The sequence below is a fragment of the Castor canadensis genome, chromosome 16 (assembly GCF_047511655.1).
Source record: "Castor canadensis chromosome 16, mCasCan1.hap1v2, whole genome shotgun sequence".
NCBI classification, from domain to species: Eukaryota; Metazoa; Chordata; class Mammalia; order Rodentia; family Castoridae; genus Castor; species Castor canadensis.
In genome coordinates this window covers 3,689,646-3,714,755 of record NC_133401.1, presented here as the reverse complement: position 1 = coordinate 3,714,755, position 25,110 = coordinate 3,689,646, and positions in this window count along the sequence as shown.

The following is a 25,110-nucleotide window of genomic DNA, read 5'->3' as shown; positions in this document are numbered from 1 at the left end:
CTTTCCTAAGTGGAGAAAAAGATGTATAAAACAAGCCATATGGGGAATTTTCAAATAAAACAAGGCAGTGGCCTACAAGGGAGAGGAGATAAAACTTCGTTCCATTAATGTTGACAGTGTGGACTTAGTGACATCTCCCTGTCTCTGCAGGAAACTCCCTCTGTCTTGCAGGTATAGAAAGAATTGAAACAGAACATGGAAAAATAGTACAAAAAGGAATTACAGAGGTTAAACAGGTTGCGTCATCTGGCAGCTCCCAAAACAGGTGAGAAATATGTCCCTAGAGCAGAGTAAATTTAGTGTTTGGGCAGGTTTAGTGTTTTCTCAGGTTGTTGTTTAAGAAGAGTTCCATTCTATAGAATGTGGAGATAAATTTTCACATAGCAGATTTATTCAACAGCTTTATTCTTTTACCAGGCCTCATAGTATTTCACCATTGAGCTTGTGGGGTCTTATTCATCAAAAGAGTTTACGACTTGATCAGTTATGAATTTTAAAAAGTTTTACTAATAATGCAGGATGTGTTGCAATTTACAGTTAGTGCGTTTATTCCATTAGGAGTTTTGGGTTTGAATTAAGGCACGCTGGAGATATATTGCCAGCAAATTGCATGTTTGGTTTATAATGAACAGGTGTGGTCTCTGAGGGATACCCAGCTAGGAGATGTACATTTTCTTCTTCTTCTTAGGTACTTCCTGATTTCCATGGTTTTGGTCATCCGTGGGTCCAAGGCTTGGTTTAGAATGATTGATTGTTGATTTCTTGATGTAGCAGAGCCCACTTCACCCACTGGTGGAAGCACAGTGTTGGAGTAGCTTTTGCAATTGTTTTGCTCTCCCTTTTTTTTTTTTTTTTTTTAACAGTGCTGGGGATCAAACCCAGGGCTTTACACACGCTAGGCAAGTACTCTACTACTGAGCTACCCAGTGGCTCAAGGCTGGCCCTTGTTTGGGTTAAATACTAGGTGTTTCTTCATTGTAACATGGTTATACCCTTGCACGCATTTCAGCATCCTGGCCACTTCTGCAGGTGACACCTGCTCAGGTGTCTATGATAATTTACTTACAGCCGTGATCATAATCTCATCCAGAGTTATCACAGGATAGGTTTCAGTGTTGCTAACCTTCTTCCTGGTTTTGGAATTACACCACTAAATGAGATGCACCTTCTTATAATCCCCATGGAGGAGACAGGTAAATTAAATCCCAGCAGAACTCTGACTGTTCCAATGACTAGGATAAAATTTGTTGGTGATGGGTCAAAATTCTAGCAAAAGTGAGTCTAGCTAGGCAATGATCCCAAAATGAGATAGCTGTGTTCTTCTTGTGTTTTTAGGAGGCACAGTCACTTCTCCCATCCTAGTTCAAGGTATCATCCATTTGTTGAGGGTTAAAAAAAGAAAAGACTGTGGTTGTTATGTTATGACATTGAAGTGTCACCCATAGGCTCACGTGTGGAGCATTTGGTTCCTGACAGGTGATGCTATGCTGGGAAGTTCTGGAAACTTTAGGAGGTGGTACCCAGCAGGAGGAAGCAGGTCACTTGAGGAGGAGTGACCCAGTCCCTTCCACTCAGTTTCCTGTCCATCTTGATGGGAGGGAGCCTCTGCCACACACTCCTGCCACCATAATGTTCTGCCTTACCAGAATCGACAGAGTCAAGGACTGTGACTGAAACCTCTGAAAATGCAAGCCCTAATAAATCCTTCCTCCCTTACATTGGTTATGTCATGTGTTTAGTCACAGTGATGAAGAGAGTGACGAATATCCTAGCAGTAATTGTCAAGAGCTCCTGGGCTGGTGCACTTTCAACCTCATCTCTCAGGGCCACCATATCTGGACTTCAGCTGATGACTCCAGGACTTCTTCTTTTGGAATATTCTCTGAACATATTATTTTCATAAGGAAATAACTTGATGGTTTCTGTGTCTGACAATTACCTCACAGTCAGGGTATCTGTCTGGAGCTCTGTCTGCCCTGGTTGGTGCTCAGGGCTGTACAGTGTCCCCTTCTCTTACAGTCTCGCAGTGAGGGCTATGGCTGGATCTCCCCCACACTTTACCAGGTTAGCAAGGAAAACCCAGCATGGAGGAGCTATGTGAATCTGTTTCCTTGTGTGACAGCTCAGTTCGGCAGTCCCTCTAACAGTCTTCCCATGGCTACTCTTGCTCTTTCCTGACCACTTCCCATCCTACAACCAGCAAACCTGTTTGTGTTAGTTTAGATCGATTGCAGACTGGCTACACTGTGATGGTTCCACCATGCACACAGTGTACTTTGATCAAATTCATCCCCCCATTACTCTGTCTTATCTCTCTTCCCTCCTTTTTAAACAATTTAAATGGGCTTCAATCTACTATTTTTATATGTACATATAAAGTACTTTGATCATACTCACCCTCCATTACACTGTTCTCTAGTCTTCCTTCTCATCCCTCCCCACACAAAAAAACCCTGTTTGACACTCATGTCATACATCATTTTGGGGTCTAGCTTCTACATGAGAGATTAACACGTACTATTCTCTTTCTGACCCTGATAATCAGAAAATTATCTCTAATTTCATCCATTTTCTTAAAAACAACGTAACCTCATTTTTCTTTGTGGCTAAATAATACTCCATTCTGTGTGCACACCAAATTTCTTTATCCATTCATCAGGCAATGAACCCCTAGGCTGATTCCAGAGTTTAGCTATTGAGAACAATGCTGCAATAAACAGGGCGTGCAGGTGTCTGTGTTGTATGCTGACTTACATTCCTTTGGACACATGCCCAGGAGTGGTAGAGCTGGATCATATGGTCGTTCTAGCTTTAGCTCCTTGAGGAATCTCCATACTGATTTCCATAGTGGTCTATTAATTTACATTCCCGCTAGCTGTGAATAAAGGTCCTTTTCCCCTACTTCCTCTCCAGCATTTGTTTTTGTTTTCTTGATGATAGCCATTCTGACTGGGGTGAGATGTGATCTCGGTGTCATTTTGATTTACATTTCCTTTACAGCTAAAGTTGACTCAGATGATGGACAGGTGATGGAGCGCCTGCCTGGTAAGTGTGAGGCCCCGAGTGCAGATCTCAGCATGTATTTGTTAGTCATTTGTGTTTCTTCTTTTGAGAGCTGTTTTTTTTTTTTTGCCTTAGCAATTTTTTTTATTGATATTGTTTTATGAGAGCTGTTTGTACAATTCATTCAAATAATTGGATTATTTGTTCTTTTGGCATTTAATTTTTTAAGCTCTTTATATATTCTGGATATTAATCATTTGTCTTATGAATAGCTTGCGAAGAGTTTTCCTGATTCTGAAAGTTGTCTTTTGATTCTGGTCATAGTTTCATTTGCTGGGCAGAAGGTTTTTAATTTGATGCAATCCCATTTGTCAGTCCTTGCTCTTAGTTCCTGAGCCTTTGGATCCTTCAGAAAGTCATTACCTATGCCTCGATCTTCAAATGTCGAACCTGGTAAACCTGTTAAAACTGAAAATCTATTGTGTAATTCTCCTGATTAAATCCATTAATAGCTCCCATTTTCCTTAGCTTCTTAACTTTTCATGTTCTGACAGTTCTGAATGGTCCAGGCCCAGCCTTGCCTCAACTTCAACACAGCCTTTCTCTCCTCACTTCCATGTACAGGAACCCTGCCTCTTTCTGTTCATGGAGCTCCTTCACACCTGGCTGTCATCATTTTTGTTTCCACTCTGGTCCCCAACTCCTCACCTGACTCACTCCCCAGGTTTCTGCTCAGCTTCTACTTCTTGGAGGAAATTCTCCTTGCTCTTCCAGACTGGATACACATGAATAATGAACCTCTGTATTTTCTTTAAAGCTTTTGCCAAAAGTCTAGTTAGATATTAAACAATTATGTATACCAAAGGCATGGTTCCTTAATATGAATGTGACTTCCATGATGGCTGGACTGTGTTTCATTCAAGTCAGTGTCTGAAGGGCTTGGTTGAATGGAGTTCAGCAAACATTTCATGATGATAGAAGGAATGATTGTTTTTTATCTTTCCCCATAAGGTCCATTTGTTCTGGGATTTGTCTTGAGATTCTCGTCTCCATGTGTGCCATCTTTGCTAGAATTGTTGGCTGGTTGACTGGTCAAGACCTTGATCTAGTTAGCACTGTCCTCCTACCAGCTACCAGTTCTCTAGAAGAACAGAGATGGAGGGGAAGACGGGGCCAGAGAGGGAGAGGGAGAGAGAGGGAGAGAGAGAGAGAGAGAGAGAGAGAGAGAGAGAGAGAGAGAGAGAGAGATGCCAGAACTAGTTCTGAGATCCCTTAAGGAGCCTTGGAAAGGCGACACTTTCCTCATTATTTATTTGGTGTGTGGAGTCCTGACCAGCAATAATGTGAAAAATACTTTGGGTGGACCAACCAACATCTATCCCTGTCCCTGTCTCTCTAGCAGGGTCTGTTTGGGTGTCTAGTTCCTGGGCATGATTTTTAATAGGGATGACTTACTCCATCTGCAGAGGAAAATTCCAGGCTATATAACCTAAAACTTCTCAAAGTGTGATCTGCAGAATGCCAGTGGCTGTGGATGCCCTTCTAAGGAAACTTTGAGGTCACCACTATTTTTGTGTTAAGGCTAAGACAATATTTGCTTTTATCCATGTTGGCATTTGCTCTCAGTATAAAAAAAAAAAAAGATAACTGGTAAAATTGCTGGTGTCTTAGCACCAGTCAAGGCAGTGACACTACACTCTCTAGTAGATTTTTCTGTCTTCTCTGCCAGATACTCACAGCTTAAAAAATCAGTTTTATAAGGCTTACAAACCAGCAGCTATCAATCTACCATACTGTTTCTATAAATGGCAGGTTTTTCAGTAGATTTTATGCATTCCTTAATGTTTTTATGATTCTTCTTAAAAATCCTATTGGTTTTAACCAAATGTTAAAAAAAATATTTTACTTTAAAGGATGGTTTTACTAATTTCTGTCTGATTTCTCTTTTAGTAAAAAATAATTGTATGTCTCCTGGTCCTGGTCCTGGTCCTGGGAACCTGCCAGCTAAATTTCCTGCCATCTAAATTTCTCTTGTCATCTCCTGGGTTTGGAATAAGGATGGGAGCCTCAAATAAAGATCTCCATCTACTGGGTACCCTTAGATAGGCCTCTGAGAGAGAGCATTGACTGCATCCCCTCTACCAACACCCCTTTCTACCTCAAAGCAGCCAAAGAGTGGTCATCACCCCTTTTCCCTAATGGCAGTTGGAGCTACATCTTCAGAGGAGGGAATGAGACAGAAAGAAGGGCCCCCTGGAAACCTCCTTTATGACCTTCCTGTGACCTTAAAGGTTGGAAAGAAGGAAAGGCAGGATTGGTTCTGACCAATCCGAACCTTGCAGGAACAGCCAACCACAATGATGCTTTCTGCACACTTAATTAGCATAGAGATTGAGCTATGCCCTGGAGAGAATGGGCAAAACCTCAGATGATGTCATTTCTGGGACACCCTCTCTTGGGACCCTGAAAGCTGGGATTTCAAGCATGATACTCTGTGCTTGGCATTGGGAGATAGTTTCTTTTTAAAAAATAGTAAAATAGCTAATATTTGTTGCCAGTGACAAAATTTGAGCTTTCAAATAAAATAATACTTTCAAGAAAAACTATATTTGCTCTTCTAATAGTGTACCGATTTCTTTCTTTTTCTTCCTTCCTTTCTTTCTTTTTTCTTTCTTTCTTTCTTTCTTTCTTTCTTTCTTTCTTTCTTTCTTTCTTTCTTTCTTTCTTTCTTTCTTTCTCTTTCTTTCTCTCTCTCTCTCTCTCTCTCTCTCTCTCTCTCTCTCTCTCTTTCTCTCCCTCCTTCCTTCCTTTTTCTTCTCTCCAGCTCTCTCTCCCTTTCTTCTTCTTCTCCTTCTCCTCCTCCTTCTTCTTCCTTCTCCTCCTTCATCTTCTTCCTTCTCCTCCTTGTTCTTCTTCTTGGCAGTACTGGGATTTGAATTCAAGGCTTTGCAGTTGTTAGGCAGATGCTCTACCACTTGAGCTCTAGCCCTTTTTTAAAAAAAATTTTTTCTACTTTTTGTTATTTTTTAGGTAAGGACTTGCATTTCTGCTCAAGGAAGGCCTTAGACCACAATCTTCCTACCTATGTCCTCCTTCATACCTGGGACCACTAGTGGACACCTCCATGCCTGGTTTATTGATTGAGATGGGACTTCATCAACTTTTTTGAACTGGATGGTGTTGTCCCAATTTCTACCTCACAGTGCTCAGCAACTAAGAGTTTTCTGATGAGATTAGTAAAGATATTGATGAAAACCATTTTCAATATTATATAATGTGTCAATTGTGGAAGATCTACACAATTAAATGAACGAATATTTTCTAAATGACCAATGAATAATGTTACAAAAAACAATGCCTGAGATAAGATCTGTTCCAAGAGTGAAAAGGGCTAATGGATTTTAATGTAATACAATACCAAAAGCGCTCTGGCCTGGTGTCAGATTCCACACAGCATTTCATCTTTAAAAAGTGACTACTTAGCTAGGTGCCAGCAGCTTGCACTTGTAATCCCAGTTACTTGGGAGGCTGAAATCTGGAGGATCATGGTTTGAGGCCAACCTGGGCAAATAGTTCACAAAAGACTCCATCTCCAAAATAAGCAGATCAAAAGAGGCTGGAGGTGTTGCTCAAGCAGTAGAGTACCTGCTTTGTGTGAAGTCCTGAGTTCAAACCCCAGTCCCACAATGACTACTTAGTTTGTTTTAGCATAGTATCAAAGAATATCCCTAACTATCCAGAGATAATTGTTAAAATATTATTGAAATATTTCTTCCTTTTGCCACTTTGTTTCTATACTTTAAGCAACATAGCACAATAGACTGAATGCAAAAGCACGTGAGAGATATCAGCAGTCTGTATTAAACCAGGCATTAAAGGATCACAAATATATATATATATGTGTGTGTGTGTGTGTGTACCTGTTCTTATGCTATTTTATTCATTTTTTAAAATATAGTTATTTCCCACAACTATATGCTGTTTCTATTAACATATGAGGTCATTTTAGATTAATTTATATTGCTATTTTAATTTCTTTGGGTGTCACAAGGAGTTGAACTCCGGGCCTTGTGCTGGCTACACAAACATTCCACCACTTGAGCCATGCTGCCAGCCCTTTCTCCATTGGTTATTGGTTATTGCTGAGAAAGGGTCTTGGTTTATGCCCAGTCAGCCTGGATCATGATTCTCCTGTTTGAGCTTCTCTACGTAGCTGGGATAACAGGTATGTGCCACCATACTCAGCTTTCATTGGTTGAGATGGAGTCTCATCAACCTTTTTCCGAGGCAGGCTTTGAACTCTGATCCTCTTCATGTCTACTTCTCAATAAGCTAGGATTATTGGCTTGACTCACCCAAGCCAGCCTAATTTCTTGGTTTAAATTTCTAATAAGATAACTATTATTAAATCTAATTTGCATAAACAAAAGCTCAGTGATATCTGAGCAGGGCCAGTCATCATGGTTCTGTTTCTTTACTGGCCATTGCCTTAGCTGCAGGCCTGTAATGAGGTATGGAAGGATTTCTGGTGTGAGGAAAGGATATTACTAATTTTTTTGGCAGTACTGGTGTTTGAATTCAGGACCTTATGCTTGTTAGGCAGGTGTTCTACCACTTGAGCCATTCCACCAACCCAAAGGAAAGGTTCTTTTTAAAGTAACACTAAAAGAGGGGATGGTTTCTCTCTCTCTCTCTCCTTTTCTGCCAGCCATCATATTACTGAGGTGTGACACACAGAATTATGGTGTTTTGCTTTGCACTGGGGTTTGAACTCAGAGCTTTGTGCTTGCAAGGCAGATCTTCTACCCCTTTAGCCATGTCTCCAGCCATTTTTCTCTGATTATTTTGAAGACAGAGTCTTGCTTTTTTTGCGCAGGCTGGCCTGGACCACAATCCTATTTTTTTAAGCTTCCTGCTGTTATCAGGGTGACAGGTGTGCACCACCACACCCAGCTTTTATCCTTTGAGGTTGGGTCTTGCAAACTTTTTGCCCTGGCTACCCTGGAACCACATCCCCCTCCCCTCATCTCATCCTCGTGTGTAGGGATGACAGGCGCACACACTGCTCCTAGCTGTTGATTGAGACGTGTTCTCATGAACTTCTTACCTTGGCCAGCCTTGAGCCACAGTACTTTTGATCTCTGCCTCCCAAGTAGCTAGGATTACAGACATGAACCACTAGTGCCCAGCTTATGACGTCTTCTTGTGTGACACTAACTTGCGTTCTGGTGTGTGTTCATGACCAGTAGAATCAATCACCAGGAGCTATGTTGTCTTTAGACTTTTGTTACTTAAGATAATGGGGTTCCCTATTGCTTAAGTCCTTTGGGTATGGTTTCCCTTCCCTTCATAGCTAAGGGTATTCTACCCTAGGAATTTTCCTTCAAACTTACAAAGTAAAGCAAGACCAGGATAAAGAGACTTTTCCTCCCCTTTTGAAATTTTTTTAGTACAGAGCTCAAATTCATATCAGCCCCAAAGATCATTAGTGTCCTATGTCCAACGTCTTGGTTTTATATACTGCGGTTCATCTGTAGGGTATATGGTTTTTTCCCTCCTTGTAGCCCTTCTCACCATCCCAACCAGCAGAAAAATAAATAGCCATATAAAACGCGAATGTTATAGACAACAAAAAAACGGCTGGGATCTATGTGGCACTTCCCCCAAAGAGCCATTTCAGTCTATTAAAAGCGCATAATGCATGTTTTTAAAAAGAACCCCGTTGTAAATACATATTTGTTTAGATGGACTGCAGCACGCACAGCATCTCCTGAGGAGAGAGGATGTATTTTACAACCTGCCAAAAAAGATCCTGTGAAAGGTAAAATAAGGACAAACAGAAAGACAGAGAGCCCTCACCCAAATGCAGCTTAAAAGGAAACCTGGTCCCTCCACAACCTGGACATTCAGAGACCTGGACCTCAGAGGCCATCTTGACAGCCACTTGTCTTCTTAATGTCCAAGATGTATTCAGGATAAACACGGGATCCAGAGAGTGAAGATGGAGCAAGCCTTTAGGCACAGGTGACTGTGGGCAGTGTCTTTGACCTCCAGAGATGACTGATAGCACAGGTCAAGCTGGGATTGCTTTTCCTGGCTTTGAGGACATGAACAAAGAAAGGGCTCATCACCCCACATCATCTACAGTTGGTTCCATTCATCTCCATCAAAATCAAAGTGGCTCGGGACCTGCTTTGTTTGGTCTAAATGAAATGCTTTTGTGCTAGGATGGTGCTGGTTATCAGAGATTTAAATAATAGCAGGACCCCTGGTGCTTTACCTAGAAAATCTTGGGAGCAGCAGTAGCTTGATCCCAAGGACGACTCAGAATGAGAGAATGGAGAGATACAGAAGCCAGGGACTTAGTATTCATTCCACCCATGGGAAGAGTGGGTGTCTCCTCTCTTTGCTCTTTGGTCCTTTCATCTGTGCTCTGCCAGGATGCTTCTTTTCAGCTTTTGTGGTGATTAGACTCTAAGAGGAATTATTTTGGGTGCCTATGTGCATTTCCTATGGCACAGTATGGGGAATAACATGATGTCACTCTGTCCCTTTCGTGGGTAACACTGGATTGTTCGTTCACTTGGTCAAAGAGTTTCTCTATTGTCAAAGAATCTCGTACTTTTTGGAACTGGTGAATTATTGTTGGGTTGATACTTGATGCAGAAAAGTAAATATTCTGCTCCCTGAATGGATTTTCTACTACTAGGTGTAGAATAAACAATGACTCACTCAGTGATTCTACTTGGGCTTGCAAAATGATGATTTTTCTAATTCAACCATTACCTGCCCAATTATTAGCTGGTGTTGATATGTAAATAAGACTCTGCTGTGATAGACTTGCTGATGTAGTGGAGTTAGGGTCCTATAACCCGTTTCCACCATCATCCTCCTGACACTCAAGTTGTCTCCAGATTGGCCAATGACACAACTTCAGTGTTGGGCACCAACTTATTTGTAAGTATGTGAGTTTGCACTAAGCTGTCTCTTCTTGGAATCAGCCACTCCTTCAAAGAGCACTGGTTCCTTCTCCTAATGAATAGTTTGCTCAAAATGGGATCTGGGTCCAGTGATACTGTTCCTGGGCATCTACCCAAAGGAACGTAAGTCAGGGTACAATAGAAACAACTGTGCTCTGATGTTCATCACAGCACTGTTCACAATAGCCGAGCTATGGAAACAACCCAGGTGCCCTACAACTGATGCATGGATCCAGAAAATGTGGTATATACACAATGGAGTTTAACCCAGCCATAAGGAATAGTGACATGTGGTGTGAAGATAAATGTATACAATTGGAGGGCACCATGTTAAGTGAAATGAGCCAGACTCAAAAACACAAAGGCTGCCATGTTTTCTCTCATCCGTGGAAGATAAATCCAAAAGATAAACATATACACAAAAACAAGCCTGATCACACACAAACTCAGATGTGGAACATGTCTGTAACAGTATAACTTCTCTATGGAACTTGGGAAAGGAGGGAAAGGAAGAGAGAATGACAGAGCATCAGTGATACCTTAAAACATCACATCTGTGCAGGTGGAGGACATAAGGATGTGTACTGAAAGCTGTTGAAAAGTGGGAAGGGAAGAGGGAAGGGAGAGCAATGGAAGGGGTTGAATGGACTGCAGTAAAGTATAATCACAGTGGGGATATATAGAGAAAACCCTCTGAACATCGATTTAAATATTAATAATGAAAGACTGTAAAATAGGTACAGTGCGGGGTAACAGTGGGATGGGGAGGGTGAATGAAGGAGATGGAGGTGAGGGAATATGGTAGATGGACTTCATATACTTATATGAAATAGAACAAAGAAACCTCCTGCAATTGCTTTAAGTGAGAATAGGGAAGGGCCGAGGGGGATCCACAGTGGACGTGATCTAACCAATGTACAATATAAGCTTAATCAGAAATGTCACTATGAATCCTCTCCCCCTACCCCATATAATGAATATATTCTAATAATTTTTTTTAAATACAATAATCAGAACCTAGGGACAAGAAACACTCATTCCATTGGAGGGCCATTGCTTACAATTCTGGGTCAATGAACAAAGTGAGAAAATAGTGTTTTCTTTTGGATTTCTTTTCTTTCATTATCGAAGTCGTGGGTTCATAATAACCTCTCCAAATCAACTGTAATACTATAGGAGTTTTTCTTACTTCCCCTAGTCTATTGCTATCTCCTTTGCCTCTCAAGGAGGAGTCTAGTCTCCAACAACACAAAGGTATGGTCAGCCTTCTGAATTCGAGGGTTTCATGTACACAGACACAATCAACCACAATTGAAAATATTTGAAAAAAATTGCATCTATATTGAACATGTACAGGTCTTTTTCTTGTCATTCTTTTCCCTAAATAATATAGTATAACAGTTGTTTACACAGCTTTTATTTTACACTGGGTATTGTAAGTAGCCTAAAGAGGATTTAAAGTATATGAAAGGTTGCACGTGGATTACATGCTCAGGGACCAGAGCATCTACAGGTTTGGTTATCCATGAGGATGTCCTGAACCAAACAACCAGGGACACCGAGAGGCAACTGGACTGTGTTTACTTGTTTGCTCTGAAATACAGTCTCTGTAGAGGAAATACAGAATCAACCGCTATTGACACCAAAACCAACACAAACTTGCCAACAAAATTTCAAGAAATCCTTGCAGTAGTGTTGTGATCTTTATAGAGTTCTTAGCAGTATATCTGACCTGAATCCAATCATGAGGAAATATGAGAAAAAATCAGATTTAGGTATGTTTTGTAGGACTACTGGGTTTGTTTCTGCAAAAGTATGAATGTCAGGGAAGTAAGGGCAAAGAAAGATGGAGGAACTGTTACAAGTCCCTTGATTAGATCCTGAAATACACACACACACACACAAGGGAACATTTTAGAACATGGACTGTATATCCCATAATATTACTATATTAATATGAAGCCTCTTGGGTGTGATAATGGTTCTGCTGTATGTTGTATTTGGACTGCAATTAATAGACACCTCTAAGACATCAATAATGATTATTGTTTTCTTATCTCCCTTTTAAAGATACAGGTGATGAAAAAGAAATGCAAATTCAAGTTTATTCGTTGCTCCTAGGTATGGACTGTTGATGTTTTATCTTTACGCTATGTCCAACAAACTCTCTGACCTGTCAACTCATGTTAATGGCTATGTTTTTGACCAGTTGTCAAAGATATTTGTGTCCCTTGTACTCCAGGAGTTTAATTATTTTTTTAAAATATCTTAAGTATTAAAAACAGGTTTTTAAGAACTTACTTGACCTAATGTCTTTTGAATTGACATCTTACAATCTCATTTTGGGAGCTCCAACCTGTCTGTTCATTGATTCTGCTGCCTTCTTTTCCGCTTGGTAATTTTTGATTGTAAATTCATTATCATTGTCCGTGTGTTTTGCTTGTGAGAAGCCCAGGTGAACTTGTTATGGCGTTATCTTCCAACAGTGGCTTAATGTCATCTGCTTCTTCTGATGCTGAATATTATTACTGTCCCAAGGCAAATTTTATATAATTTTTATATAATTTTTTTCCTGAGTCCTCTAGTACTTGCAAATTAAAAGCCCAAACATTTTAGGCTGGAGTTCTGAATTCCCAAACAAGCATATAGACCTAGAGCAACAAGTGAGTTTCTATCTCCTTTCTTCATGGTGGTTGACAGATATTTGTCACAGACCCTTCCCTTAATTAAATGAAGTTCTATCTTAATATAGGGGTCATGTCCCAACCTCTCTCTTATCTTCAAGTCCACGTAGCCTTGAAAACTTCAGCCTGGGGATTGTCCCAAAGGGTACTACTATGGGTTGAATTGTGTTTTTCCCACCAGAAGGGATATGTTGAAGTTCTGACCCCAGCACCTCCAAATGTGACCTTAATAGGAAATAGGACCCTTATAGAGGAATCAATTTAAAATGAAGCCATGAAGGTAGGCTCTAATCCAGTAGGACTGGTGTCCACATGGAGAGGGGAAATCTGAATGTAGAGCTAGATTCTCAAAGGGGCAGCACACGCTGAGAGTGCAAGGTGGTGGAAGATGGCATGAATTCAACATGTACAAGCTAAGGCTACCAGAGCCAGGAGAGAGGCACAGGACATTTCTTTCCCAGTGTCTTCAGAGGAAGCATGGCTCTGGAGGCACTCTGTTTCCCACCTTCTGTCCTCTACAACCTTGAGGAAATACACATCTTGTTTAAGTCACCCTAAGTGTGGTCCTTAGCAATTGTAACCTATGGACCTAATACAGAAGATCCTCACTGACTCCCACCTACTATCCCCAGGGCAGACACCCCAGCTACTTGCTCACACTCTTAATTTTTGTGTGTGTGTGGTATTGGGGTTTGAACTCAGGGCCTCACGCTTGCTAGGCAGGTGCTCTACCACTTGAGCCACTCCACCAGCCCTTTTTTTGAGTTGAGTATTTTTGAGAAAGGGTCTTGTGAACTATTTGCCTGGGCTGTCTTTGAGCTGTGATTCTCCTGATCTCTGCCTCGTAGGTAGCTAGGATTACCGGTGTGAGCCACTGGTCTCCCAGCTTTGCTCACACACTTGTTTGTAGTCTCCTCTTTACTTCTGAACCCTGAAGACTTCCTTCACACACACTTTGCACATTGTGTGTTTTCTTGGTTATTACATCTTACACGGCAATCCTTCGTGTGTATAGTGGCAGAATTTTCATGTTATCTTAGACCTCATTCTGCTCCCATGGTGATCTCTTGGGGCTGGGAACCCAAGGGGAAATGAGCTGGACATTCCCAGAATAAAAAGAACATTCCCACCAACACCACGCTGAGCCTCACCAAGGACAGGGCCAAGGGTGTGTTGTGTTGTGCACAGAATTGACCATAACAGAGGTCAGGTAAGACACATTGAAAGTAATCCTGGCCAGGTACTCACACTTCATGAAGAAACTTCTATTTTTCTATGTTCGTAGCAACCTAGGGTCACTAGTTCCCTATTCTACTCCTGGTGGAACTGTCCTGTGAACTTAGAATGATAAAGGTGAATTCTTCCAAGCCCTAGGGAAGTAGAGAAACTGTGAATGATGGTCTCCCTCTGCAGGGCAATGTCAATAGATTATTTTTTAAAAATAAATTTACTCAGCCATAAAGAAGAATGAAAGTTTTGTCATTTGCAGGTAAATGGACGGAACTGGAGAACATCATCTTAAGTGAAGATAGCCAGGTTCAGAAAGTCAAAAGTCACATGTTCTCCCTCATATGTGGAATACAGACCCAATACAAATCCAGCAGTATTATGAAAAACAGGTCATACCAAGGGCAGATCACATACTAGAGGGAGGATGAAAGAAGGAAGTTAAGAAGGTGAGTATGGTTGATGTGCTTTCTATACAAATATAAATATAAAATTTTTAAACCTGTTGAAATTACCATAAGAAGGGAATTAAGGTAGAAAGAAGAAAAAATAGAGGGGATGAACCAATTTGTGTTATAATACATATATATACATGTATGGGGGGGAGGATAAAGGAGAAGAATGGAGGGAGAGAATTCCACTATGTTATATTGTAAGAACTTTTATAAATGTCACCATGTACCCCCAGTACAACAATAATAAAAATAAATAAATAAAAATAGTAAACATATCGCCAGGTCTCTGTATCTTCCAAACTAAGTCAGGAATGTAAATATCTATGTGAAATCCTCTGATTTTTAAAATGTTAGCACTAAGAAAAACTTACAATATATAAAAAATGCTTTCTGCACATGTGAAATATATTTATATATTTGTGTCACAAATTTGCTAACCACAATTTTCTGGTTGCCATTCCTAAATCACTGATTTCAAAAATTTTCTAGAAAAAGAAAACTATGCTATAAAATAATGGTAGATGTTTCCTTTTCTCTCTCTGGATCCCTTTGTAATAATTCATACATTGTGCTAGGTACAGAAATTATATGACACGTTTCTTAGACTGCTTATTTACTTGCTTAAATACAGAGATGCCTTTGATTCTAAAGGCATGTTTCTCTTTAAGGAAAATGATAAAGACAAAAATTCACTGGAAACAGACGTTGTTTGACCCTCAAGTTCTGAAAACAGACGGAATACTCAAGGTTTGCATTGAACTCAAAGTTAAATTTATTCTGTTGTTTTTCTTCTTTCTCTCTCCCCAGAATAATCCATATTTTGGTATCTTCTGTCAAAAAGATGTAGCTTCGTTTTTGTCTGCCTCTTTGGAAGGGGATGTTCAGTGACCGTGACTTCCAGGAGGCATGTCCCTGCCCTGGGTCTGCTACAGCCACAGAGAAGCTGCCTGAGCAGGTGTTTTTGAGTGACAGATCGGGAACTGACTTGTCCCTAAATCTGGGGTTCAGAGTGACTCTAGGAAGACAACTTCAATGTGCCACTTCCTCTCCATAGGTCATTGGTAAGCAGAGCACCTCAGCTAGTCATCCACCTGACCAAGTCAGCCAGTGAGGGGTGACAGGGACACTATTTGTCCTTCACGGTGTGTGTTTTGGGGCATTGTCTGTCTCCGATAGACTTTGTCTTTCTCAATGGCCAAGTGTGAGCTATCTATGACCTGTTATGTCATTATGTAACTTCTGTGCTTCACACTGAACCATGGACCCTCCAGTTTGGTCACTTCACAGTCCTTTCCTCCATGGGGGATGCTGAATATTTGGGGTACCATCCCCCACAGCAGGATTTGCTATGTGGTAAACTCCCTGATGGATGCTAAGTGTTAAGGTTAAGGGTGACTTCAAGTCTGTGCTTTCTCTTCCATTCCCAATGGCTGACTATTCAGATGTCTTCAGGATGAGTGGTGGTCCTTGCCCTGGTGGCCATTCTGGGTCCTCTCCCACCATCATTCGCATGGTACATTTGTGATGACTATTTCAAAGCAAAAAACACAAACTGACCTGATCATCACCCTGATCAAAATACATGAGGACCCCTGCTAAAAAGTCAAAAGTCAAAACCCAGAGCATGGTACCAAAGAGCTTCACAATCTGCCCCTTGATTAGCCTACCACCCTTTTCTTCCTGGCACAATGCCTCAAACTACTTGATGTCTCATGAGTAAAAGTAGCATGATGGACAAAAGGTTTCAGTTCCTTTTGCAACAAGTACCGCTATGCACCCAATAACACAGCTTCCAAGCACAGAAAGCAGAAAGGAATAGGAAGACACTCTAAAGGACAACATCATAAAATGGAATAAATCCTGTCATATTGGAAAGTATTTTCCCATCAATTAAAAACACATTGAATAAAAGAAAAATTAATATTGCACAAGAAGTTTGAGTCACAAGAATAATCTCGATTATGTTAGTACACGTAAAGTCCACCCTATTTCCAAACACATGTGAGAGATATTTACACACTTGACCATGCTTGTAAGTCACAAAGAAATTTTCTATAAATCTCTCAAGCTAGAAATTACACACATTATAAAGACTAATAGCATTAAAAATTCAGACTTCTAAAATAGCCCTTAAGGGAATATCAAATAATAAATCCATGATAAAAAATGAGTCATGCAAATATTTAACTGAAAACAAAACAAAACAAAAAACTAATGGCAGCCATAGAACCTTAAGTGTATACACTAGAAAACAAAAATGATTGAAATTAGATCATGTAAACATAAAGCTTGAGAAGCTAGAAAAAGGACAATTCCATAAATCCAAGGAAAGTAGAACTGAATTGATGATAACAGGTCAGGTGCCGTGGCTCACGCTTGTAATCCCAGCTACTCAGGAAGTGGAGATCAGAAAGATCACAGTTTGAGGCCAGATGGGCAAAAAGTTAGTGAGACCCCATCTCAACCAATAGAAAGTTGGGTGTAGTGGTGTGCACCTATCATCCTGGTCACGTGGCAGGTATAAATAGAAGAGGATTAAAGTCCAGGGCAGGCTGGTCTGGGCATAAAAGTGAGACCCCACCCCCAAAATAAAGCAAAACATCACTCAAGTGGTTGAGTGCCTGTCTAGCCCTGAGTTCAAACCCCACTACTGCCTCCTCACCTTCCAAACTGATTATAACAAATGCAAAATTAATAAAACTTTCAAGACTAGCTTTAATACCTGGTTCTTTGGAAATGAAAAATGTCTGGTTAGAGTGATCAATAAAAAAAAAACTAGCATATTCAAAAACCAATAATGTGGAAGAGAATTTAACTTCAGATAGTGATGAGATTATAAAGTTAGATTATTCATTCTACATTGTCACCAATATTGGAGTTTTTCTAGTACATATATATCTCCAAGACGTGAATCTGGGGAAAAGATGTGAAAAACAATTGTAAAAATTTCTTAAAATTAGCACAAGAGCTAGACCACTTGCAGACAAGTTGAGCTAAACCTTAAAGAAAGGGCAATTCTTTTTGTTTACTTTTTGGCATTACTAGGGTTTGAATGCAGAGCCTCACACTTGCTAGGCAGGTGCTCTACTACTTAAGCCACTCCACCAGCCTTATTTTGTGATCAGAATTTTTTGGCATAGGGTCTTGTGAACTATTTGTCCAGGCTGGCTCCGAACTGAGATCCTCCTGATCTGTGCCTCCTGAGTAGCTAGGATTACAGGTGAGCCACTGGTGCCCAGCTTGGAAATCTAAATAAATGATGTAAAATTATAACTAAAGCATCCCTTTTTTGCACATGTGGTCAGTACCATCCTCACCTTCAGGCATCCACTCAGGGTCCTGGAATGTATCCCCAAGTGCGGATGTACTGACATATGTACACTGTGAACTTTCCTACACATATATACATAGGATAAAGTGTAATTTATGAATTAGGTATAGTAAGAGATTAATATTAATAACTAGAGGTGTATGAATGTGATCTCTGCCTTTTAAAATACCTCATTATAATGAAGACCTCACCCAACTAGGCATGTGATTTTTTTCCTTCCTCATTAAGTCAGTAGCTTTCAACATTTCACTTCACAGAAGCATTTTTATGGATTTTCTGGCAAATGCCAGAATCACAATTCTTGTGTTGTGGGGCCATTGCTAAGAAATTTTAGGGTTGGGTGAACGTGATCACCATTACCATAGTGGATCCAACACAGATCCAGGGGGACAGAGTAAGACTTCCTCACACCACTCAGAACGATGTGTCATCTAAGACTAGGAATTTTTATTTCTGGAACTTTCCATTTAATCTTTTAGGACTGCAGCTGAGTGCAGGTAACTGAAACCAGGGAAGTGAAGGTTTAGGTAAGAGAGGAATGCTATATTTTTATGGGAGGTCAAGAAATCCCAGTCACTGAATCCAGAACTGAAATGGAGCCAGTTGACAAATCCTATGATGGAAGCAAGATGACACTATTTACAGCTGATATGCTTGTAGGGCTGCCAAATCCAAGAAAATTCAAGTAGATTTGAAGGAAGTTTGATACAGGATAAATATACAAAGTTAGCATTTCGAAACTATTACCACAAATGGGAAATATGATATAGAAATACCATTCTAATAGCAACAAAACACATATCAGAAACATTTAATGATCAAGCTAACTGAGAATATGTGTGAATTGTAGCAACAAAGCTTTACAAAGGAGATTTCATAAATGAAGATTCCTGGGATAACAACTCAGCATTTCAGACATGTCAAATCTCCCCAAATATTTAGTGCTTTACTATCTTGGACTAGAGACTCCTTTCCCAGGAAGCAAAGTATGACTTGTGTACAATTAGCTTATTTTTGGGAAAAGAGAGGTAGGAAAGGCCAAAGATGTGTGTTGGATAGAACTTTCAATCAAAACTCAGTAAGAGATTTTTATGAAAAAATAAAGATGGCCAGTTGATTCTCAAATTATACAGGAGAGAAACTGCAGAAGAATCCTGAAGATAGTTTTAGGGTAAAAAAAATTGAGGAAGGAGGAAGAATTTCTCCCCCAAATTTCCACACTTTGTATTCTGAAGTTATATCAATTCAAATTATGGTTTTTAAGAAAAAAGATCAATGAAGTAGACTAACAGGGGAAGAAATGCCATCACGTAATCAAGATTTTAGTCATGACAAAGGATTTGATTTGGAGAGAAAAGAATGACCAGTTAACCAGTGATGGAAATTGTTGACTATTCATTTGGAAAATTAGACTTCTATTTCATAATATACAAAATTTTAGCATGAATTTAAGAATTGATTAAAATAACTTAAACGAAGTCTGGCGTAGTGGTGCATGACTGTAATCCCAACAGTTGGGAGGCTATGGCACAAGGATTGAGACTTCCAGGATAACCTAGGCTATAAAATGATATCCCCACCTCAAAACAAACAAATGAACTAAAAGAGCAATCTTAGGGTGCTGAAAGTATTCCTTGATGTGATAGGAAGTTCTGAGACAGTGAAAACTGGGTCTCCATATTTGACTACATTGAAGCCAACAGTCTTCTGATCAGAAGGCAAATGATGAACTTGGAGAATTACTGACAATACAAACAGCAAACAAAGAATCACTGTCCCCAAGCTGAACAACACTCCTGGAAAACAGTCAATGGAAAATTAAACAAGGAAAGTGGCCAGGCAATTCAGAGAACAGGAAATTTTTAAAAAGGCATCACCTTTATTTTTAAAACATTCAAATTCTTAATCATCTGAGAACCAAGATTACTTCATTTCACACATCAAAGTGGTAAAATTTTAAAACACTGATAAATCCTGAGCAGGTGAGGACAGGAGAAAACACACTATTTGTCACTGGTGAGGCATCTGTGAGCCCTTCCCTCCCCCCATGAAAGAGCCATTTGGCAGAAGGCCATGTATCCGCCATGACAGCTGGAGTTTGAAATGAAGGTATCCTGCAACAAGTCATCTTGATTCTAGAAGAATCTACAGGAACTTCTGAGGATACTCAAAGGCATACACAATACTGTACACCAAAGCTTTGGAAAGCCAAAGGCTACATGTTTTCTCTCATATAGCAATATCATGAAAAACAGGTCACGCTGAGGGGAGGTCACATATGAGAGAGGGAGGGTAAAAGCAGGAAGTTAAGAAGGTCAATATGGTTAATGTACTTCCTATACAAGAATGAATATAGAATTTTTAAACCTATTGAAATCGCCATAAGAAGGGGACTAAGGTAGAAAAGAGAAAAGTAGATGGGATGAACCAATTCAGGTTATAATACATGTATACATGGAAATGTCACAAGGAAACTCCCTGTGTAGCTATCTTAAACAAATAAAGATGTCTCTTTTTTTTTTTTTACAAAAGTGGAGAACAGGAGGGAAGAACCAGTTTTTTTAGCGGGGGTGGTTAGTACCAGTGGGAGGATGTAAGGAAAGGGTGTGGGAGGGTGAATATAGTGGAATATCATGAACTCATGTATGAAAATGGAAAAATGAGACCTGTGGAAACTATTCCAGGAATGGGGGAGAGGGGATAAAGGAGAATGGTGGAGCGGTGAGTTCAACTCTGATATATTTAATATACTGTAAGAGCTTTTATAAATGCCACAATGTACCCCCACGCAGCACAACAGTAAAAATAAAAAAAAGATAATGAGAAAATGAGAAGCTTCTTATGTATTTTGTACTAAATTATGGTGTGTCCACAAGGTGGAATACCAAAGAGCTGTTAAAAAAGAATGATGTGGATTGATGTGGACATACATTTAGTTTTAAAAAAAATCAGGGTATGAAATAGTAGTATGCTATAATCTCTTCTGTGTGAAAATCTCCATATATACCATATACCATATGGAAAGTATCATATGGAAATGGACAGGTAGAATGGGCTGAAAAGATACACATCTGAGTGCTTTACATCTAGGGAGGTGCACAGAGGTAGAGCTACATGGATATTTGGGGCTTATACTCTTCTTCTGGGTATTTTGATGATATTTGAATTGGTTACCATTTTGTGCTGATGTATTACAGAGGTAAAATTTAGGACAATAAAGGCATGCAATTTTATTATCAAATACCATTTATCTCCATCTTCACTAAATAAATGCTGAGCAAACGGATTTCAACACATCATTTCGAGGTGCTCCTGCTGGGCTCCACTTGTCCCACTCACAAGCAAGTGCACCAGGCAGGATGAGTGAGGAAAGACCAGAGTCCTGGGGGGACACCTGGCCATGTGGCCTCTGCCAGTCACTTGGGGACACACATGCTCGTGTATACTTAGCACCTCAGGCTGGGAAATGCAGGTAAGTACTAGAATAGCAGCCATCTTTCTGTGGACTCAGGACAAGTGACAGTTTCCTGAGCTTGTGTGTGGGCAAGGTGTCTCTGCTCCTCACCTGGCCCCAGTGGGATGAGTGTTGGCGTAACTTTTGGAGCTATTGATGGCATGTTCCTAGAGGATAGCTGGGAGTTACCATGTAAGAGTGCAGAAATCAATGAGATCACTTGGACCAGCAGCCTAGAGGAGCCTCTTGCTTCACATAGACACAGAACCTTGAACCCTGTGCCATTCACAGGGCCTCTAGCCGAGCATGGGGTTGATAGGTAAATGCAACTGGTCATGTTTTGCACCCTGTCTTATTAACAGAGTGAGATGCAACTGCTTTATAGAGCATTAAGGAATGCATTGCATTTTCTGATACGTTTAAACATCATCTTTTTTTCGCAGACATACAAAACTTCTGTGATCCTTCATTGGTGCTTGAGTCCTGGGCAGTCTCGGGAACTTTGGGTGCATTGCCTTCCCTGTTCATCTGGAACATTGGCAACCTTAGCTGTCATGTCTTACAATGAGCTTGGCCAGTAGAACAGATAAGATCTTATTTCTGACCTCAGCACCTATGCTAGTCAGCCTTCCAGGTGACAAAACACCTGAACTAAGCAAAATTATAAGGCAGAAAGTTTGATTTTGACTCATAGTTTCAGACATGTAAGTCAATAGTTGGTTGGTCTGTTGCTTTGGGGCCTGTGGTGGTGCAGGACATCATCACACAGGAAGCTATTCATTTCATGGCTAACAGGAAACTCAGAGGAAGAGGAAGGAAGTTGGGTTCTAATATCCATTCAAGGCCACACCCCCAATGACCTAACTTCCTTCCACTAGGCCCCACCTCTTAAAGGTTCCATCACCTTCCAATAACACTACAGGCTGGGGATGAAGCCTTCAACATGGAGTTCAACATGGAGTTTCCAGATCCAAACTGTAGTGTAGCAACATCAATCTGCATCTTTCTCCAATTTTGGCTGCTGCTTATTGAGCTACAGAAAGCTTCTCCATTTGCTCTCAGTATAAATAGAAATATTGAGCACTGAAACATCAGTTCAGACATTCCTGGTTTGTTTGCTGGATTTTGTAGAATCTCAGGTGGTTTTCAATGCATGCATCTTGCCCACTGCTGGCCCTGGACCTTCAGGCCAACTCCATGATATTATGGGTGATTCAGGGGTTCTGGAGCCCTCCAGTCAGACCTGCATCCAAGACCTGTCATGCACACTCTGTGGTTCACACATATGACTTAGCCTTTTATGAAGGGAGGGATACCACTATCCACTTCATATGGCTGTTCAGATGTTAGACAGTATTCACAAGTGCTGGTGTCACCTAGCCCTTTGCAGACCCAGGAAATACTGGTTTTTATGCTACTCTACCCAGGTTGCTACTTGCCCTGTTGGGGTTCCTTCTACAAACGAGGTCAAGGGACAAGGAAGGAAGAGCAGAACAATCTGAGAAAGCATGATTTTTTCCTTTGAGAGATGCTGAAAGGAACTTTTAGAAGTAGAGAAATGTTTTGATCCAGTGAACTTCTCCAGCCAGCAGTCTCCAGGTTCTTGGGTACTGCAATAGTCCATCTTCTGTTACCATGATGAAATGCTTAAGGCTTGGTAACTTATGAAGAAAAGAGGTTCACTTGGCTCACAGTTGTGGAGGTTGAAATATCAAACAGCATGATACTAGGTCTGATGAGGATCCGAAGCTGCACCATGTCATGCTGGCTAGCATCGTGGGAGAAGTGTGTTCAGTGACCTATAGCTTTCAGTTAGGCCCCACCTCTTAAAGATCCTGCCACTTTTTCACACTGGTACACTGGAGACCAATCTTCTAATGAACGAAGGCTTGGGTGACACATTTCAAACCAAATCCAAACCACAGTCCTTCCTCAGACCATCTCACAAAACAACAACAACAACAAACCCCCAAAAACATTCACTGGGACCATTTTCTTATTGAAGTAGCATTCTATTGAAAATGGACATTTTCTTTCTAAAGCAGAAACCACAAAGACTTGACCAAGGTTTTCTGTATTCTATTTCCAAATTCCCAAGAAAACCAAGTTAAAACGTCCAACCTGTCCACTGAACTGATCTTTGGTCAGTCAGGGGACTCACTAATCTGCCTATCTCATTGAGTGCCAAGGGGTGAAGCAGTCTTGTTTCTCAGCCAAAATTCCATGAAGGCAAGGAGTCTGCCACTTGGCCAGGCATCCAGTAGGTGGTGCTCTGTAAAACTGAATGATGGATTGATCCAACTGTTATCTATCTATCGATCTACCTATCTATTTATCTATCATTTGTCATTTAGCTCTCTCTATGTATCATCTACCTCTCTATATTATCTACCATCTGTATATTTATTACCTATTATCTATCTTCCTAACATCTATCTATCTATCCATCCATCCATTATCTATCATCTATTTATCATCTATCACCTATCATCTATTTGTCACCTATCTACCTCTCTCTTTATCTATCATCTATCTTATATTTTTCTTTCTGCCATCTATCATTCTTTGTCATCCATCACCTATATACCTATCATCGATCTCTTTCTATATATCATCTATCAATCATCTATTTACCTATCATTCATCTATCATCTATCTTTATTGTCTATCAACTGTCATCTATCTCTATTATCTATCATCTATTTTTATTATCTACTTATCTTTCTTTCTATCTGTCTATTCATCTATCTATGATCTATCTATTTTTCTATCAGTATATCTATCCATCTATCTAAATTATACAGTGACATCACTGCTTCAAAATTCCTGCTGTGTGATGGTAGCTCTCAAATTATCACTTGTCCTCTCTAAAAAGAAATGTCAGATGATGCAAACTGTATAAAGTGTTGGGTTCATTTATTTTACTTCCAGTAGACCTTCTGGGTAAAAGGCAGGCTCATAAAACATGTGGATGAGCCGGGAATCTTGGGGTGCTTGCCAGGATGGAAAGTAAAGTGTGATTTGACAATGTAACAGACTGCATTCTGTTTTGTGAGATGAGACAGCACCATGCTGCTGTGTGTTGGTTGGGTTGGGTGTTTTGGTAATTATCTGGTCTGTCAGGGTCATTATTTTTCCCCCAGATAAGATTTTGAGACAGGGGAAGGTGTGGATGGTTTTTCTTGACCATTAAAAGCAACCACACATTCCCAGTCTGACCACTGGTCTTCACTCCTTGATGCCTTTGGGCTCTAGGAGAAAAAAAAAGAAAAAGAGAAGAGAAAGATAGAACTAACAACTGCCTCCTTCATGGGAGGTTGGGGGCATTCAGCCTCCAGGTGAGTCACAGCCCTGGTCCTCTTGGGACTACAGCCCTGACCCTTCATGCCACCTTAACTGGATGTATCCCAAGCCCCCACTCAACTTGTACACTGGCCTAGATAAATGGAATCGCGCCATGGTGGCATCGAATGGCTGGCTAGATTAATGAGGTCCTTGCTTTCTTTTGGAAATCCCAGAGGAAATATGTGCAGATTTAATTCTCAGCTAAAGGTGGACGTGTGGGTTTGAATCTCGTATCAGGTGTCGCCCCCTTCCTGCTCAGCGTATCGTTGGAAAGGTCACCTCGGGAACAGAATGGAGTGTGGCTTCTTCTCCCTGCTGCTGCGTGACGATTTCTGACCTTTGCGTGCTCCTAGCTCCTTCTCTTCTTCCCTCTTCTTGTCCCTCTCCTCTCTTCCTTTTCAGCACTATTTTTATTGAAGTGTAAAAGATCCTGTATTCACATATATGCACGTATATTCTAAATTTAAAGATTTATCAAAAATGGAACATAAGAGTTCCCCTCAAAACTGCCAAGAACATCAAAAACAAAAAAGTCTGAGAAGCTGTGTCAGCCATCACCTAAAAGATGTGACAATTAATGACACTGTGTCCTGCCTGGGATCCTGAGACAGAGAAGGGACATTAGGTCAGA